Source organism: Amblyraja radiata, unplaced genomic scaffold (genome assembly GCF_010909765.2).
Source record: "Amblyraja radiata isolate CabotCenter1 unplaced genomic scaffold, sAmbRad1.1.pri S93, whole genome shotgun sequence".
NCBI classification, from domain to species: Eukaryota; Metazoa; Chordata; class Chondrichthyes; order Rajiformes; family Rajidae; genus Amblyraja; species Amblyraja radiata.
The window spans coordinates 156,515-177,604 of NW_022630175.1; the positions used below are offsets into that span (position 1 = coordinate 156,515).

Here is a 21,090-nt window from a genome sequence, read left to right on the forward strand (position 1 = left end):
TATAGGTTGCTTCTCTGGCCGAGGAAGAACCGGAGGGCTTTGAGAACATCCTGGTGGGGGATGGAGGTGTAGAGTGACTGGAGATCCATGGTGAAGATGAGGGGGTGAGGGCCTAGAGAATGGAATGCGCGGAGACGACGGAGAGTGTTTGAAGTGTCTTGAACATAGGTAGGGAGTGATTTAACCAAGGGGGATAGGATGGAGTCAAGGTATGTGGAAATGAGTTCGGTGGGGCACGAACAGGCAGAGACAATGGGTCTACCGGGACAGTCAGGTTTGTGGAGTTTGGGTATGTGTATTTACTTTATTGATTAAAATAGTGCATGCAGAAATGTGTATTTACTTTATTGATTAAAATGTTGAATGCAGAAAACAATGGAAGTGCAATGTTAGATGATCCATTATCAGAACTGGGACTGTAATCAAATGCTGCTCAAACTGCTGAGTGTTTCCAGCATATTTCTCTTTTTCATTCAGATCTTCTGGAATAGCAATATTTAAAAAAAAATTCCATGCCCAAAAAAACGGTTGCGATAATCACACGTCATCCTACAGTGGTCAATAGATTTGTGCAACTTTCATATTTCCCCTCACATACCCAATATGAAATAATGAAATGAGAACTGACATGTACAAAACGCATTCTGTGTTGCAAATCTGAAATCCTCAAAGTATCCTTTCCTTTTACTATCATCCTGGGAGCACTGTCCCTCGGCCTACTCAAAATAAATGTTCACGCATGTTGTACATCCGTCAAAGAGAATGCCTACAAGTCCTTTGTCAGGCTCAAATTAGTGTATTGTGGAGCCGTATGGGATCCTTTCAACAACTGCATCACCCTGGAGAAAGTACAACGCCGAGCAGCCCGCTTTGTATGTAATGATTACAAGCACAAATCAAGCATGAATAATATGCTGACTTCTCTCGGATGGGATACCTAGAGCTCCGCAGAATCTGGCTAAGACTTATTGCAATTTACAAGGAGATTCACAAAATCACGCCATCAAATCTCCCGTCATCCCAGAGCACCAACTGCCATGAAACAAGACAAAATAATGGTCCCTACATTTTCAACTGGCTAAATTTTAATAAACCTTGCTACCAATATTCCCTTTACCCAAGGACGATAAGGGAATAGAATGTTACCACCCAACACACGTGCTGCTCTAGATGTTAAGTCATTTAAAAAGGGGATTGAGCAAGTAGATCTCCTCAACTTGGTGAAAAAGACCCACTTTAAAATGTAATCACCACTCTACTCACTCCGGCCTGCGCCCGATAAGAACTGATGAGCTGCTTGCACAGTGATCAACTAGAACCAGAAACAGTCTTATCTGTGACCACAGGGCGAAAAAAATGTGCAACTCTCCTTACAGAAGGCTCAGAAAAGCCTTTACTCTGGCAGTTAGGGACGTTTATCAGCAAAAATATCTGAAACTGGAAATAACAAGCTGACGGTTTCATTATGAAACAGTTCCCTGAACATTGAGCAATTTAGTAAGTATAAAACAAACTGGGACATTTGCTTTGACTCCACCAGACTGCTCAGCGCATTCACCACATCAACTGTTAGTTCCAACTTTATAGATGTCTGTGTGATTTGCAGCATCTACACAAACACATCCAATGACAAAACACAGCTGTTGTGGAACATGACTTTTCTGCTTCAAACTATCACTGGGACACATTTACTCACAACAATAAATTCAATGTGTTGCAGACAGACAAGAACAAATCACATTAAATGGGGAATTTAACCCAAGTCTCTCCCCAAGATTAGAGCCGTCCACTGGGGAGCGGCGGATAAAATACTCACCGATGAATGGATGGATGTCAATCTGCTGTCCTCGCTCCCCGGCCCTGAGTCTCCCCGCCCGCTCAGACACCGCGGTGGGCCCCGCTCCCCACAGCGGCCTGGACAGTGGAGTCCCTCTCCTCTCCTCTTCCCGCCCACCCAGCCCGTGGACTCCCTCTCTTCTCTGCTCTCTTCCCCCGCCGCTGCAACAGGTCGGTCGGCAGGAAGGAAACGACGCCCATCCATTGACTTGTCAGCCTGTGCACATGCGCACTGCGTCATCATGGCAGGAAGGAAATTAACAAATCCACAGATGCTGCAGGTCTAAACTCAAACCCACAGATGCTGCAGGTCTAATATCAAACCCACAGATGCTGCAGGTCTAAACTTAAACCCTCAGATGCAGCAGGTCTAATATCAAACCCACAGATGCTGCAGGTCTAATATCATACCCACAGATGCTGCAGGTCAAATATCAAACCCACAGATGCTTTAGGTCTAAACTCAAACCCACAGATGCTGCAGGTCTAAACTCAAACCCACAGATGCTGCAGGTCTAATATCAAACCCACAGATACTGCAGGTCTAATATCAAACCCACAGATGCTGCAGGTTTGAAATCAAACCGAAAACACAACCACAAGTTCCGATTTAGGTTGCACACCACCTTTACTTTAAAATAACGATGAGTCCAAATGGTGAACTCTCTCCACCAACAGAACATGTCACATGTCATGGGTGGAATTGGCTGGCTGCTCACAACTTCTGCTCAAATAAAACAAATGCTGTTCCGACACGTAAACACAACTCAAACATTTACCACACATTCTAATTCCAAGAAAGGTTAACATTGGCAAAGTCACCAGCTGTTAGGTGGTTAATTGCAATAAGTTTGGAAATTATTAACTGTATTTGGAACTTTGATAAACTATTGGTAAGGCTAAATTTCACGAGAGCATCAATTGAGCTGTATAGAGTAATGAGATGAGGGAGGAAAGGGGGAGGACCCTTTCCCTGAGTAATTCGGTCGAATACAGGGTAGCACGGTGATATAGGAATTAGATGAAAGATTGTAGACCTGGTGAAACGTTTCTTCCACCACAGGATCAGTACAGATCTGGAACTCAGCCAAAATTACCTGTGAAGAAACATATACACTAAAATGTGTGCTTGAAGACTGGTTACCAGAAGGTGGGATCTGACTCTTGCACAACCGGCAAAGACACTGTGGGTCAAATAATTGGCTTCCTCTGTCCTCAATATATTGAAACCGCAAAGGACCAATGGTAGCTGGGGGGTGGAGGTACCACTGGTAGACAGAGTGATGAAGACAGGAACCTCAAGCACATTTACACTGGGTGGAGCTGGGCATCCCTGCATTGTTCCAACATTCCTCAGAGTCAGAAACAAGCCACCCCAGAAACACAGCGACCATCGCCCCAGTCACAGATTCTGACCCCTAGATCTGGACTCATCACAGGGGAATAACCAGGAATCAAGAGTGTTAAATTCTCACATGTACAATGGAACAATTATATTCTTACATGCAGCATAACATACCACCCGGCATACATCCAATCTATGGACATTTCATTCAGGTCACCCCTCATTCATCTAAACATTAAAGAACAGAGGCCGAGCATCGGTCTCGCTACACACGGCAACGCCAGTCTGATGAAACTTGATGCAATATTATTCCTTATTTATGTCAATAAATGTTGTCTAATATTCTTGTTGCTGCTGTAGCAAGGCACCATGTTCATTGTATAATAGTACAAAAACATTCACAGAATACAGCATTGCAGCTTCATTGTCTGCTGGCGAGGATGGTCTCACATTTCACAGTCACCCCATCTGGCACCATGCTGTCACCCACCCACCCTGTCCCCACCTTGCCGAGCCCTCTCGCCACCCTTCCCACTCCAACCTCACCCTCCTGAACCCTCTCCTCACCCTCCATACCCCATCCTCACCCTCCACACCCCATCCTCACCCTCCTGAACCCTCTCCTCATCCTCCTGAACCCTCTTCTCACCCTCCATCCTCACCCTCCATACCCCCTCCTGAACCCTCTCCTCACCCTCCACACCCCATCCTCACCCTACTGAACCCTCTCTTCACCCTCCACCCTCCTGAACCCTCTCTTCACCCTCCACACCCAATCCTCACCCTCCTGAACCATCTCTTCACCCTCCACACCCAATCCTGACCCTACTGAACCCTCTCTTCACCCTCCTGAACCCCATCCTCACCCTCCACATCCCATCCTCACCCTCCTGAACCCTCACTTCACCCTACACACCCAATCCCGACCCTACTGAACCCTCTCTTCACCCTACACACCCAATCCTGACCCTACTGAACCCTCTCTTCACCCTCCACACCCCATCCTCACCCTCCTGAACCCTCTCTTCACCCTCCTGAACTCCATCCTCACCCTCCACACCCCATCCTTACCCACCAGAAACCTCACTTAACCCTCCACACCCAATCCCCACCCTACTGAACCCTCTCTGCGTCCTCCACATCCCACCCTCTCCCAAACCCTGTGCACTCTCCACATACCTTCCGAACCCTCTCTGCACCCTCTCCCCTCTCTCCCAAACCCTCTCTGCACCTACAAACCCCGTCCACGTCCTCACGAACACTCTCTGCACCATCCACGCCCCATCAAATAGTGAAAGGCTTGGACAGAATTAGAGGATGTACCTCTAGAATGGAGATGATGAGAAATTTCTTGAGCTGGAGGGTGGTGAATCTGTGGGATTCATTGCCGCAGACGGCTGTCATTAGGTATTTTTAAGGCGGAGATTGACAGATTTTTCATTCGTACGGGTGTCAGGGTTATGGGGAGAAGGCAGGAGAATGGGGTTGAGAGGGAGACATAGATCAGCCGTGATTTAGTCTAAGAAAAAATTCATCCTTATCTCTCGTTTCCCTTAACCATAACCAGACTGAAGAACGGTCTTGAATCGAAACATCACCCATTCCTAGTCTCCAGAGATGCTGTCTGTCCCGCTGAGTTACTCCAGCTTTTTGTGTCTAACCATGCTTGAATGGCGGAGTAGACTATATGGGCCGACTGGCCTCATTCTGCTGATCCCCACGGCAGACCCCTCTCTGCCCGGTGATGCATAAACTCGGGGCGTCACCGGGCAGCTGCGGCCGCAGGAACCCCTTCACTGATGAGCGGGGACCCGGTTGACTAATGGCACCACTCTTCCCGGGGATTCACGGTGACGCGTACAACAGGTAGAGTTGCTGTCTTACAGCAAAATGCATCGCCGGAGACCCGGGTTCGATCCCGACTACGGGCGCTGTCTGTACGGAGTTTGCACGTTCTCCCCGTGACATGCGCGGGTTTTCTCCCAGATCTCCGGTTTCCTCCCACATTCCAAAGACATACATGTTTGTAGGTTAATTGGCTTGGTGAATGTAAACATTGTCCCTAGTGGGTGTAGGATACGTTTGTGACAACCAGTGGTGGTGATTATAGTCAAAGATACAGATACAGAGCAACGGAGACGCGCTATATCCCCTCCCTACCCCCTCCCTATCAACCCCCTCCTACTCTGCCCCCTCTCCTCTCTCCACCCCCCCCCTTGTCTCCTCACCCCCTTCTCCTCCCCTTCCCCTCACCCCCTTCTCCTCTCCCCCTCCCTCCCTTCTCATATCCCTTCTCCTCTCCCCCTCCCCCCTTCTCCTCTCCCCCTCCCCCCCTGCTCCTCTCCCCCTCCCCCCGCCCCATCTCCTCTCCCCTCCCCCCTTCTCCTCTCCCCCTCCCCCCTTCTCCTCTCCCCCTCCCCCCCTTCTCCACTCCCTCCCTTTTCCTCTCCCCCTTCTCCTCTCCCCCTCCCCCCCTTCTCCTCTCCCCTCCCCCCACCCCCTTCTCTTTACCCGCCCCCTTCTCCTCTCCCCCTTCTTCTCTCCCCATACCCCCTGCTTCTCCCCCCCCTCCCCCCATTCTCATCTCCCCTCCCCCCACCCCCTTCTCTTTACCCGCCCCCTTCTCCTCTCCCCCCCTTCTCCACTCTCCCCCATCTCCCCCCCCTTCTCCTCTCCCCAAACAGAAACCATCATATTGAGGACAGAATAATATGGACATAAAACAATAATATGTCCTCACCTTTCTGTGTTATTGGGGAAGGTGAAGCAAGACAGATAATTTACAGCAGAACAGTGAGCTGTAGATGTAGTGGACCAAAACCATGACGGTGTCGAGGCCGCCCTTCAAATTAGCGCCAACAATCGAACCCCACGCGTGCGCGTTCACAACGGCCGCTCGACTTGGCGGGAAGAGGCAGCGTGCGAGGCCCCGCCTCCCCAAGCATGCGCGCGCAGCCACAAGGTGCTCGCTCCCATGCCCCACAACTGTATTACACTCGCTCCCGGGCCCCACAACTGTATTACACTCGCTCCCGGGCGGCGCCAACTGTATTACACTCGCTCCCGGGCCCCACAACTGTATTACACTCACACCCGGGCCCCACAACTCTAATGCACTCGCTCCCGGGCGGCGCCAGCTGTAATACACTCGCTCCCGGGCCCCACACAACTGTAATACACTCGCTCCCGGGCCCCACAACTGTATTACACTCGCTCCTGGGCCCCACAACTGTAATACACTCGCTCCCGGGCGGCGCCAACTGTATTACACTCGCTCCCGGGCCCCACAACTGTATTACACTCGCTCCCGGGCCCCACAACTCTAATACACTCGCTCACGGGCGGCGCCAACTGTAATACACTCGCTCCAAGGCCTCACACAACTGTAATACACTCGCTCCCGGGCCCCACAACTGTATTACACACGCTCCCGGGCCCCACAACTGTATTACACTCGCTCCCGGGCCCCACACAACTGTAATACACTCGCTCCCGGGCCCCACAACTGTATTACACTCGCTCCCGGGCCCCCACAACTGTAATACACTCGCTCCCGGGCCCCACAACTGTATTACACTCGCTCCCGGGCCCCACACAACTGTAATACACTCGCTCCCAGATCATCGAAGCTTTCAAATCCCCTGATCACCGCATCATTATTCCAGACCAAACAAGGTCAATCCACAACATCCACGCCTCATCTGATTGGAGGTGTCAACTCACAGACAAAGGGAGGAAACACCCTTGAATGGGGAATTACCGCCACACTCTGCTGGCCCTATTCTAGACACAACCCTGCCACCCAGGATGAAAGCTTCCACACCACCACGACACTCAGTAGCTGGAGGGGAAATAAACCATTTCATGGGCCAACTGCAAACATCCCAAGTCTACTGGAAACTATAGTCCCCACTGTCCCTATGGCACATCCCTGGAGTTTCCATTACAGAATAGAAGGATTCTCTCCCAGGCCTGGACTCTGCAGGGTCTCCATGATGTCAGGTGATGTCTGCAGTACCACCACCAGTCCCACTTCACAGGATAATCATCCGTCTCATTTCTATAGGACGCTGCCCAAACCCGCCCAAAGGTTCACCGGATGGCGTTACCAGGAGATAGCTGGAGACATCAGGCGTTAGGAGTGGCCCAATAGGAGGGTGAACTGGGTTCATGCCTACAGCCATTCAAATTAGGTGGAGTCGCCCCACGGGACACAAAGATAGGTGAGGGGAGGGAGGTCGGTTCACAGGAACTGCACCAGGACATCGAGCACGCGGGCGGATCTGATTTGGACTTTGAAAATGGCGATGCCTGCATGTGTAATATGTGCTTTAAGAATTTCACTGTACAGTTACATATTGAACCACTGAACTGATGAACAAACATCAGTTTCTCTCAGCACTCAGCTCTCCAACTGATTCATCCTCAACAAACAGGGATTATCCTTTGCTATCTTGCGGACATTCTCTATTATCATAGCTGAAAGATACAATTCTGCATTAAATGGTACAACTTCTGGTCCTGAACGATCCCAGTTGTGGACAGATGATCTCTCCCTACCTTTAAACAACATCTAGCATCTAAAGCAAACTTATTTGGTTATCTTACGGCTGTGTGTGATCTGGCCAAGTGCAAATGACTAGCATTTGTTACCAGTGTAATAAAGACAATGTGCATTTACGTGTATTTAAGAAGGAACTGCAGATGCTGGAAAATCAAAGGTACACAAAAAAGCTGTAGAACCTCAGCGGGTGCAGCAGCATCTATGGAGCGAAGGAAATAGGCAACGTTTCGGGCTGAAATCCTTCTTCAGACTGATGGGGGGTGGGGGGGGGGGGGGGACGGGGAGAAGAAAGGGAAAAGGAGAAGCCCGAAGGCTGGGGGATGGGGGAGACAGCAGGAGGGCTGAGGAAGAGGAGGAGACAGCAAGGACTAACAAAATTGGGAGAATTCAATGTTCATGCCCCCAGGATGAAGACTCCCCAAGTGGAATATGAGGTGCTTTTCCTCCAATTTCTGGTGTTGCTCACTCTGGCAATGGAGGAAACCCAGGACAGAGAGGTCGGATACGGAATGGGAGGGGGAGTTGAATTGCTGTGCCACCGGGAGGTAAGGTTGGTTATTGCGGACCGAGCGGAGGTGTTCGGCGAAACGATCGTCAAGCCTACGCTTGGTCTCACCGATGTAGATCAGCTGACATCTAGAGCAGCGGATGCAATAGATGAGGTTGGAGGAGATGCAGGTAAACCTCTGTCGCACCTGGAATGACTGCTTGGGTCCTTGAATGGAGTCGAGGGGGGAGGTAAAGGGACAAGTGTGGCATCTCTTGCTGTTGCAAGGGAAAGTGCCTGGGGAGGGGGTGGTACGGGAGGGAAGGGAATAATTGACAAGGGAGTTGCGGAGGGAGTGGTCTTTGCGGAAGGCAGACATGGGGGGAGATGGGAAGATGTGGCGAGTGGTGGTGTCACGTTGGAGGTGGCGAAAATGACGGAGGATTATTTGTGACGTGACGGCTGGTGGGGTCAAAGGTGAGGACTAGGGGGACTCTACCCTTGTTGCGAGTGGGGGGGATGGGGAGAGAGAGCAGTGTTGCGGGGTATGGAAGACACCCTGGTGCGAGCCTCATCTATGGTGGAGGAGGGGAACCCCCGTTCCCTGAAGAATGAGGACATTTCAGATGCCCTGGTGTGGAACGCCCCATCCTGGGAGCAGATGCGGCGTAGACGGAGGAATTGGGAGTAGGGGATGGAGTCCTTACAGGAAGCAGGGTGGGAATAAGTTTAGTCCAGGTAGCCATGGGAGTCAGTAGGTTTATAGTGGATGTCGGTCAGAAGTCTATCACCTGCAATGGAGATAGTGAGGTCAAGGAATGGTAGGGAAGTGTCGGAAATGGTCCAGGTGTATTTGAGTGCCGGATGGAATTTAGTGGTGAAGTGGTAGAAGTCAGTCAGTTGTGTGTGGGTGCAGGAGGTGCAACAAAAGCAGTCGTCGATGTAGCGGAGGTAGAGGTCGGGGATGGGGCCCTGGTACGTATTGAACAAGGATTGCTCGACGTAACCGACAAAGTGGCAGGCGTAGCTGGGGCCCATGCGTGTGCCCATAGCTACGCCTTGCATTTGGAGGAAATGGGACGTGAGTTATTGAGGGTAAGGACCAGCTCCGCTAGGCGGAGGAGAGTGCCAGTGGCCGGGTATAGGTTGCTTCTCTGGCCGAGGAAGAACCGGAGGGCTTTGAGAACATCCTGGTGGGGGATGGAGGTGTAGAGTGACTGGACATCCATGGTGAAGATGAGGGGGTGAGGGCCTAGAGAACGGAATGCGCGGAGACGACGGAGAGTGTCTGAAGTGTCTTGAACATAGGTAGGGAGTGATTTAACCAAGGGGGATAGGATGGAGTCAAGGTATGTGGAAATGAGTTCGGTGGGGCACGAACAGGCAGAGACAATGGGTCTACCGGGACAGTCAGGTTTGTGGAGTTTGGGTATGTGTATTTACTTTATTGATTAAAATAGTGCATGCAGAAATGTGTATTTACTTTATTGATTAAAATGTTGAATGCAGAAAACAATGGAAGTGCAATGATCCATTATCAGAACTGGGACTGTAATCAAATGCTGCTCAAACTGCTGAGTGTTTCCAGCATATTTCTCTTTTTCATTCAGATCTTCTGACATAGCAATATTTTTTTTTAAATTCCTTGCCCAAAAAAACGGTTGCGATAGTCACACGTCATCCTACAGTGGTCAATAGATTTGTGCAACTTTCATATTTCCCCTCACATACCCAATAGTCCCAACTCATTTGAATAATGAAATGAGAACTGACATGTACAAAACGCATTCTGTGTTGCAAATCTGAAATCCTCAAAGTATCCTTTCCTTTTACTATCATCCTGGGAGCACTGTCCCTCGGCCTACTCAAAATAAATGTTCACGCATGTTGTACATCCGTCAAAGAGAATGCCTACAAGTCCTTTGTCAGGCTCAAATTAGTGTATTGTGGAGCCGTATGGGATCCTTTCAACAACTGCATCACCCTGGAGAAAGTACAACGCCGAGCAGCCCGCTTTCTATGTAATGATTACAAGCACAAATCAAGCATGAATAATATGCTGACTTCTCTCGGATGGGATACCTAGAGCTCCGCAGAATCTGGCTAAGACTCATTGCAATTTACAAGGAGATTCACAAAATCACGCCATCAAATCTCCCGTCATCCCAGAGCACCAACTGCCATGAAACAAGACAAAATAATGGTCCCTACATTTTCAACTGGCTAAATTTTAATAAACCTTGCTACCAATATTCCCTTTACCCAACGACGATAAGGGAATAGAATGTTACCACCCAACACACGTGCTGCTCCCGATGTTAAGTCATTTAAAAAGGGGATTGAGCAAGTAGATCTCCTCAACTTGGTGAAAAAGACCCACTTTAAAATGTAATCACCACTCTACTCACTCCGGCCTGCGCCCGATTAGAACTGATGAGCTGCTTGCACAGTGATCAACTAGAACCAGAACTAGTCTTATCTGTGACCACAGGGCGAAAAAAATGTGCAACTCTCCTTACAGAAGGCTCAGAAAAGCCTTTACTCTGGCAGTTGGGGACGTTTATTAGCAAAAATATCTGAAACTGGAAATAACAAGCTGACGGTTTCATTATGAAACAGTTCCCTGAACATTGAGCCATTTAGTAAGTGTAAAACAAACTGGGACATTTGCTTTGACTCCACCAGACTGCTCAGCGCATTCACCACATCAACTGTTAGTTCCAACTTTATAGATGTCTGTGTGATTTGCAGCATCTACACAAACACATCCAATTACAAAACACAGCTGTTGTGGAACATGACTTTTCTGCTTCAAACTATCACTGGGACACATTTACTCACAACAATAAATTCAATGTGTTGCAGACAGACAAGAACAAATCACATTAAATAGGGAATTTAATCCAAGTCTCTCCCCAAGATTAGAGCCGTCCACTGGGGAGCGGCCGACAAAATACTCACCGATGCATGGATGGATGTCAATCTGCTGTCCTCGCTCCCCGGCCCCGAGTCTCCCCGCCCGCTCAGACACCGCGGTGGGCCCCGCTCCCCACAGCGGCCTGAACAGTGGAGTCCCTCTCCTCTCCTCTTCCCGCCCACCCAGCCCGTGGACTCCCTCTCTTCTCTGCTCTCTTCCCCCGCCGCTGCAACAGGTCGGTCGGCAGGAAGGAAGTGACGCTCATCCAGTGACTTGTCAGCCTGTGCACATGCGCACTGCGTCATCATGGCAGGAAGGAAATTAAACAAACCCACAGATGCTGCAGGTCTAAACTCAAACCCACAGATGCTGCAGGTCTAATATCAAACCCACAGATGCTGCAGGTCTAAACTTAAACCCTCAGATGCTGCAGGTCTAATATCAAACCCACAGATGCTGCAGGTCTAATATCAAACCCACAGATGCTGCAGGTCAAATATCAAACCCACAGATGCTTCAGGTCTAAACTCAAACCCACAGATGCTGCAGGTCTAATATCAAACCCACAGATGCTGCAGGTCTAATATCAAACCCACAGATGCTGCAGGTTTGAAATCAAACCGAAAACACAACCACAAGTTCCCATTTAGGTTGCACACCACCTTTACTTTAAAATAACGATGAGTCCAAATGGTGAACTCTCTCCACCAACAGAACATGTCACATGTCATGGGTGGAATTGGCTGGCTGCTCACAACTTCTGCTCAAATAAAACAAATGCTGTTCCGACACGTAAACACAACTCAAACATTTACCACACATTTCTAATTCCAAGAAAGGTTAACATTGGCAAAGTCACCAGCTGTTAGGTGGTTAATTGCAATAAGTTTGGAAATTATTAACTGTATTTGGAACTTTGATAAACTATTGGTAAGGCTAAATTTCACGAGAGCATCAATTGAGCTGTATAGAGTAATGAGATGAGGGAGGAAAGGGGGAGGACCCTTTCCCTGAGTAATTCGGTCGAATACAGGGTAGCACGGTGATACAGGAATTAGCTGAAAGATTGTAGACCTGGTGAAACGTTTCTTCCACCACAGGATCAGTACAGATCTGGAACTCAGCCAAAATTACCTGTGAAGAAACATATACACTAAAATGTGTGCTTGAAGACTGGTTACCAGAAGGTGGGATCTGACTCTTGCACAACCGGCAAAGACACTGTGGGTCAAATAATTGGCTTCCTCTGTCCTCAATGTATTGAAACCGCAAAGGACCAATGGTAGCTGGCAAATGGAGGTACCACTGGTAGACAGAGTGATGAAGACAGGAACCTCAAGCACATTTACACTGGGTGGAGCTGGGCATCCCTGCATTGTTCCAACATTCCTCAGAGTCAGAAACAAGCCACCCCAGAAACACACCGACCATCGCCCCAGTCACAGATTCTGACCCCTAGATCTGGACTCATCACAGGGGAATAACCAGGAATCAAGAGTGTTAAATTCTCACATGTACAATGGAATAATTATATTCTTACATGCAGCATAACATACCACCCGGCATACATCCAATCTATGGACATTTCATTCAGGTCACCCCTCATTCATCGAAACATTAAAGAACAGAGGCCGAGCATCGGTCTCGCTACACACGGCAACGCCAGTCTGATGAAACTTGATGCAATATTATTCCTTATTTATGTCAATAAATGTTGTCTAATATTCTTGTTGCTGCTGTAGCAAGGCACCATGTTCATTGTATAATAGTACAAAAACATTCACAGAATACAGCATTGCAGCTTCATTGTCTGCTGGCGAGGATGGTCTCACATTTCACAGTCACCCCATCTGGCACCATGCTGTCACCCACCCACCCTGTCCCCACCCTGCCGAGCCCTCTCGCCACCCTCCCCACTCCAACCTCACCCTCCTGAACCCTCTCCTCACCCTCCATACCCCATCCTCACCCTCCACACCCCATCCTCACCCTCCTGAACCCTCTCCTCATCCTCCTGAACCCTCTTCTCACCCTCCATCCTCACCCTCCATACCCCCTCCTGAACCCTCTCCTCACCCTCCACACCCCATCCTCACCCTCCTGAACCCTCTCTTCACCCTCCACCCTCCTGAACCCTCTCTTCACCCTCCACACCCAATCCTCACCCTCTTGAACCATCTCTTCACCCTCCTGAACCCCATCCTCACCCTCCACATCCCATCCTCACCCTCCTGAACCCTCACTTCACCCTACACACCCAATCCCGACCCCACTGAACCCTCTCTTCACCCTCCACACCCCATTCTCACCCTCCTGAACCCTCTCTTCACCCTCCTGAACTCCATCCTCACCCTCCATACCCCATCCTTACCCACCAGAAACCTCACTTAACCCTCCACACCCAATCCCCACCCTACTGAACCCTCTCTGCGTCCTCCACATCCCACCCTCTCCCAAACCCTGTGCACTCTCCACATACCTTCCGAACCCTCTCTGCACCCTCTCCCCTCTCTCCCAAACCCTCTCTGCACCTACAAACCCCGTCCACATCCTCACGAACACTCTCTGCACCATCCACGCCCCATCAAATAGTGAAAGGCTTGGACAGAATTAGAGGATGTACCTCTAGAATGGAGATGATGAGAAATTTCTTGAGCTGGAGGGTGGTGAATCTGTGGGATTCATTGCCGCAGACGGCTGTCATTAGGTATTTTTAAGGCGGAGATTGACAGATTCTTCATTCGTACGGGTGTCAGGGTTATGGGGAGAAGGCAGGAGAATGGGGTTGAGAGGGAGACATAGATCAGCCGTGATTTAGTCTAAGAAAAAATTCATCCTTATCTCTCGTTTCCCTTAACCGTAACCAGACTGAAGAACGGTCTTGAATCGAAACATCACCCATTCCTAGTCTCCAGAGATGCTGTCTGTCCCGCTGAGTTACTCCAGCTTTTTGTGTCTAACCATGCTTGAATGGCGGAGTAGACTATATGGGCCGACTGGCCTCATTCTGCTGCTCCCCACGGCAGACCCCTCTCTGCCCGGTGATGCATAAACTCGGGGCGTCACCGGGCAGCTGCGGCCGCAGGAACCCCTTCACTGATGAGCGGGGACCCGGTTGACTAATGGCACCACTCTTCCCGGGGATTCACGGTGACGCGTACAACAGGTAGAGTTGCTGTCTTACAGCAAAATGCATCGCCGGAGACCCGGGTTCGATCCCGACTACGGGCGCTGTCTGTACGGAGTTTGCACGTTCTCCCCGTGACATGCGCGGGTTTTCTCCCAGATCTCCGGTTTCCTCCCACATTCCAAGGACATACAGATTTGTAGGTTAATTGGCTTGGTGAATGTAAACATTGTCCCTAGTGGGTGTAGGATACGTTTGTGACAACCAGTGGTGGTGATTATAGTCAAAGATACAGATACAGAGCAACGGAGACGCGCTATATCCCCTCCCTACCCCCTCCCTATCAACCCCCTCCTACTCGGCCCCCTCTCCTCTCTCCACCCCCCCCTTGTCTCCTCACCCCCTTCTCCTCCCTTCCCTCACCCCCTTCTTCTCTCCCTCCCCCCTTCTCATAATCCCTTCTCCTCTCAATATCCCCTTCTTCGCTCTCCCCCTCCCCCCTGCTCCTCTCCCTCCCCAGCCCCAGTCTCCTCTCCCCTCCCCCTTCTCCTCTACCCTCACCCCACCTCTTCTCTTACCCTCCCCCTTCCCCCCTTCTCCACTCCCTCCCTTTCCTCTACTCCCTCCCTTCCTCTCCCCCTCTCTTCTCCTCCTCCCCCCTTCTCCTCTCCCCTCCCCCCACCCCCTTCTCTTTACCCGCCCCCTTCTCCTCTCCCCCTCTTCTCCTCTCCCCCTCCCCCCTCCTCTCCCCTCCCCTCCCCCCATCCTCATCTCCCCTCCCCCCACCCTCTTCTCTTTACCCGCCCCCTTCTCCTCTCCCCCCCTTCTCCTCTCTCCCCCATCTCCCCCCCCTTCTCCTCTCCCCAAACAGAAACCATCATATTGAGGACAGAATAATATGGACATAAAACAATAATATGTCCTCACCTTTCTGTGTTATTGGGGAAGGTGAAGCAAGACAGATAATTTACAGCAGAACAGTGAGCTGTAGATTGTAGTGGACCAACACCATGACGGTGTCGAGGCCGCCCTTCAAAATTGGCGCCAACAATCGACCCCACGCGTGCGAGTTCATCAACGGCCGCTCGACCTTGGCGGGAAGAGGCAGCGTGCGAGGCCCCGCCTCCCCAGCATGCGCGCGCAGCCACATGTGCGCGCTCCCGGGCCCCACAACTGTATTACACTCGCTTCCCGGGCCCCACAACTGTATACACTCGCTCCCGGCGGCGCCAACTGTATTACACTCGCTCCCGGGCCCCACAACTGTATTACACTCACACCCGGGCCCCACAACTCTAATACACTCGCTCCCGGGCGGCGCCAAGCTGTAATACACTCGCTCCCGGGCCCCACACAACTGTAATACACTCGCTCCCGGGCCCCACAACTGTATTACACTCGCTCCTGGGCCCCACAACTGTAATACCTCGCTCCCGGCGGCGCCAACTGTATTACACTCGCTCCCGGGCCCCAGCAACTGTATTACACTCGCTCCCGGGCCCCACAACTAATACACTCGCTCACGGGCGGCGCCAACTGTAATACACTCGCTCCAAGGCCTCACACAACTGTAATACACTCGCTCCCGGGCCCCACAACTGTATTACACACTCTCCCGGGCCCCACAACTGTATTACACTCGCTCCCGGGCCCCACACTCAACTGTAATACACTCGCTCCCGGGCCCCACAACTGTATTAACACTCGCTCCCGGGCCCCCACAACTGTAATACACTCGCTCCCGGGCCCCACAACTGTATTACACTCGCTCCCGGGCCCCACACAACTGTAATACACTCGCTCCCAGATCATCGAAGCTTTCAAATCCCCTGATCACCGCATCATTATTCCAGACCAAACAAGGTCAATCCACAACATCCACGCCTCATCTGATTGGAGGTGTCAACTCACAGACAAAGGGAGGAAAACACCCTTGAATGGGAAATTACCGCCACACTCTGCTGGCCCTATTCTAGACACAACCCTGCCACCCAGGATGAAAGCTTCCACACCACCACGACACTCAGTAGCTGGAGGGGAAATAAACCATTTCATGGGCCAACTGCAAACATCCCAAGTCTACTGGAAACTATAGTCCCCACTGTCCCTATGGCACATCCCTGGAGTTTCCATTACAGAATAGAAGGATTCTATCCCAGGCCTGGACTCTGCAGGGTCTCCATGATGTCAGGTGATGTCTGCAGTACCACCACCAGTCCCACTTCACAGGATAATCATCCGTCTCATCTCTACAGGACGCTGCCCAAACCCGCCCAAAGGTTCACCGGATGGCGTTACCAGGAGATAGCTGGAGACATCAGGCGTTAGGAGTGGCCCAATAGGAGGGTGAACTGGGTTCTGCCTACAGCCATTCAAATTAGGTGGAGTCGCCCCACGGGACACAAAGATAGGTGAGGGGGAGGGAGGTCGGTTCACAGGAACTGCACCAGGACATCGAGCACGCGGGCGGATCTGATTTGGACTTTGAAAATGGCGATGCCTGCATGTGTAATATGTGCTTTAAGAATTTCACTGTACAGTTACATATTGAACCACTGAACTGATGAACAAACATCAGTTTCTCTCAGCACTCAGCTCTCCAACTGATTCATCCTCAACAAACAGGGATTATCCTTTGCTATCTTGCGGACATTCTCTATCATCATAGCTGAAAGATACAATTCTGCATTAAATGGTACAACTTCTGGTCCTGAACGATCCCAGTTGTGGACAGATGATCTCTCCCTACCTTTAAACAACATCTAGCATCTAAAGCAAACTTATTTGGTTATCTTACGGCTGTGTGTGATCTGGCCAAGTGCAAATGACTAGCATTTGTTACCAGTGTAATAAAGACAATGTGCATTTACTTGTATTTAAGAAGGAACTGCAGATGCTGGAAAATCAAAGGTACACAAAAAAGCTGTAGAACCTCAGCGGGTGCAGCAGCATCTATGGAGCGAAGGAAATAGGCAACGTTTCGGGCTGAAATCCTTCTTCAGACTGATGGGGGGTGGGGGGGGGGACGGGGAGAAGAAAGGGAAAAGGAGAAGCCCGAAGGCTGGGGGATGGGGGATACAGCAGGAGTGCTGAGGAAGGGGAGGAGACAGCAAGGACTAACAAAATTGGGAGAATTCAATGTTCATGCCCCCAGGATGAAGACTCCCCAAGTGGAATATGAGGTGCTTTTCCTCCAATTTCTGGTGTTGCTCACTCTGGCAATGGAGGAAACCCAGGACAGAGAGGTCGGATACGGAATGGGAGGGGGAGTTGAATTGCTGTGCCACCGGGAGGTAAGGTTGGTTATTGCGGACCGAGCGGAGGTGTTCGGCGAAACGATCGTCAAGCCTACGCTTGGTCTCACCGATGTAGATCAGCTGACATCTAGAGCAGCGGATGCAATAGATGAGGTTGGAGGAGATGCAGGTAAACCTCTGTCGCACCTGGAATGACTGCTTGGGTCCTTGAATGGAGTCGAGGGGGGAGGTAAAGGGACAAGTGTGGCATCTCTTGCTGTTGCAAGGGAAAGTGCCTGGGGAGGGGGTGGTACGGGAGGGAAGGGAAGAATTGACAAGGGAGTTGCGGAGGGAGTGGTCTTTGCGGAAGGCAGACATTGGGGGAGATGGGAAGATGTGGCGAGTGGTGGTGTCACGTTGGAGGTGGCGAAAATGACGGAGGATTATTTGTGACGTGACGGCTGGTGGGGTGAAAGGTGAGGACTAGGGGGACTCTACCCTTGTTGCGAGTGGGGGGGATGGGGAGAGAGAGCAGTGTTGCGGGGTATGGAAGACACCCTGGTGCGAGCCTCATCTATGGTGGAGGAGGGGAACCCCCGTTCCCTGAAGAATGAGGACATTTCAGATGCCCTGGTGTGGAACGCCCCATCCTGGGAGCAGATGCGGCGTAGACGGAGGAATTGGGAGTAGGGGATGGAGTCCTTACAGGAAGCAGGGTGGGAAGAAAGTTTAGTCCAGGTAGCCATGGGAGTTCAGTAGTTTATAGTGGATGTCGGTCAGAAGTCTATCACCTGCAATGGAGATAGTGAGGTCAAGGAATGGTAGGGAAGTGTCGGAAATGGTCCAGGTGTATTTGAGTGCCGGATGGAATTTAGTGGTGAAGTGGTAGAAGTCAGTCAGTTGTGTGTGGGTGCAGGAGGTGCAACAAAAGCAGTCGTCGATGTAGCGGAGGTAGAGGTCGGGGATGGGGCCCTGGTACGTATTGAACAAGGATTGCTCGACGTAACCGACAAAGTGGCAGGCGTAGCTGGGGCCCATGCGTGTGCCCATAGCTACGCCTTGTATTTGGAGGAAATGGGACGTGAGTTATTGAGGGTAAGGACCAGCTCCGCTAGGCGGAGGAGAGTGCCAGTGGCCGGGTATATGTTGCTTCTCTGGCCGAGGAAGAACCGGAGGGCTTTGAGAACATCCTGGTGGGGGATGGAGGTGTAGAGTGACTGGACATCCATGGTGAAGATGAGGGGATGAGGGCCTAGAGAACGGAATGCGCGGAGACGACGGAGAGTGTCTGAAGTGTCTTGAACATAGGTAGGGAGTGATTTAACCAAGGGGGATAGGATGGAGTCAAGGTATGTGGAAATGAGTTCGGTGGGGCACGAACATGCAGAGACAATGGGTCCTACCGGGACAGTCAGGTTTGTGGAGTTTGGGTATGTGTATTTACTTTATTGATTAAAATAGTGCATGCAGAAATGTGTATTTACTTTATTGATTAAATGTTGAATGCAGAAAACAATGGAAGTGCAATGATCCATTATTAGAACTGGGACTAGTAATCAAATGCTGCTCAAACTAGCTGAGTGTTTCCAGCATATTTCTCTTTTTCATTCAGATCTTCGGACATAGCAATATTTTTTTTAAATTCCTTGCCCAAAAAAACGGTTGCGATAGTCACACGTCATCCTACAGTGGTCAATAGATTGTGCAACTTTCATATTTCCCCTCACATACCCAATAGTCCCAACTCATTTGAATAATGAAAATGAGAACTGACATGTACAAAACGCATTCTGTGTTGCAAATCTGAAATCCTCAAAGTATCCTTTCCTTTTACTATCATCCTGGGAGCACATGTCCCTCGGCCTACTCAAAATAAATGTTCACGCATGTTGTTACATCCGTCAAAGAGAATGCCTACAATTCCTTTGTCAGGCTCAAATTAGTGTATTGTGGAGCCGTATGGGATCCTTTCAACAACTGCATCACCCTGGAGAAAGTACAACGCCGAGCAGCCCGCTTTCTATGTAATGATTACAGCCAAATCAAGCATGAATATAGCTGACTTCTCTCGGATGGGATACCTAGAGCTCCGCATAATCTGGCTAAGACTCATTGCAATTTACAAGGGATTCACAAAATCACGCCATCAAATCTCCCGTCATCCCAGAGCACCAACTGCCATGAACAAGACAAAATAATGGTCCCTACATTTTCAACTGGCTAAATTTTAATAAACCTTGCTACCATATTCCCTTACCCCAACCGACGATAAGGGAATAGAATGTTACCACCCACACACGTTCTGCTCCCGATGTTTAAGTCAGTTAAAAAGGGGATTGAGCAAGTAGATCTCCTCAACTTGGTGAAAAAGACCCACTTTAAAATGTAATCACCACTCTACTCACTCCGGCCTGCGCCCGATTAGAACTGATGAGCTGCTTGCACAGTGATCAACTAGAACCAGAACTAGTCTTATCTGTGACCACAGGGCGAAAAAAATGTGCAACTCTCCTTACAGAAGGCTCAGAAAGCCTTTACTTCTGGCAGTTGGGGACGTTTATTAGCAAAATATCTGAAACTGGAAATAACAGCATGACGGTTCATTATGAAACAGTTCCCTGAACATTGAGCCATTTAGTAAGTGTAAAACAAACTGGGACATTTGCTTGACTCCACCACTGCTCAGCGCATTCACCACATCAACGGTTAGTTCCAACCTTTATAGATGTCTGTGTGATTTGCAGCATCTACACAAACACATCCAATTACAAAACACAGCTGTTGTGGAACATGACTTTTCTGCTTCAAACTATCACTGGGACAACATTTACTCACAACAATAAATTCAATGTGTTGCAGACAGACAAGAACAAATCACATAAATAGGGAATTTAATCCAGTCCTCCCCAAGATTGAGCCGTCCACTGGAGAGCGGCCGACAAAACTCACCGATGCATGGATGGATGTCAATCTGCTGTCCTCGCTCCCCGGCCCGAGTCTCCCGCCCGCTCAGACACCGCGGTGGGCCCCGCTCCCCACGCGCCCTGAACAGTGGAGTCCCTCTCCTCTCCTCTTCCCGCCCACCCCAGCCCGTGGACTCCCTCTCTTCTCTGCTTCTCTCCCCCGCCGCTGCACAGGTCGTTCGGCAGGAAGGAAGTGACGCTCATCCAGTGACTTGTCCAGCCTGTGCACATGCGCACTGCGTCATCATGGCAGGAGGAAATTAAACAAAAACCCACAGATGCTGCAGGTCTAAACCTCAAACCCACAGATGCTGCAGGTCTAATATCAAACCCACAGATGCTGCAGGTCTAAACTTAAACCCTCAGATGCTGCAGGTCTAATATCAAACCCACAGATGCTGCAGGTCTAATATCAAACCCACAGATGCTGCAGGTCAAATATCAAACCCACAGATGCTTCAGGTCCTAAACTCAAACCCACAGATGCTGCAGGTCTAATATCAAACCCACAGATGCTGCAGGTCTAATATCAAACCCACAGATGCTGCAGGTTTGAAATCAAACAACCGAAACACACCACAAGTTCCCATTTAGGTTGCACACCACTTTACTTTA

General features: G+C 50.2%; 1 long non-coding RNA gene across 1 annotated transcript; it reads right to left on the reverse strand.

The window, feature by feature from the left end:
• Positions 1 to 1,752: 1,752 nt before the first annotated feature.
• Positions 1,753 to 20,615, reverse strand: LOC116969650. Its single transcript, XR_004410879.1, has 3 exons — positions 20,597 to 20,615; positions 4,096 to 4,109; positions 1,753 to 1,932 (listed from the first exon to the last, which is right to left on the reverse strand). It is a non-coding gene; the product is annotated as an uncharacterized LOC116969650 (long non-coding RNA).
• Between the last annotated feature and the right edge of the window lie 475 nt (positions 20,616 to 21,090).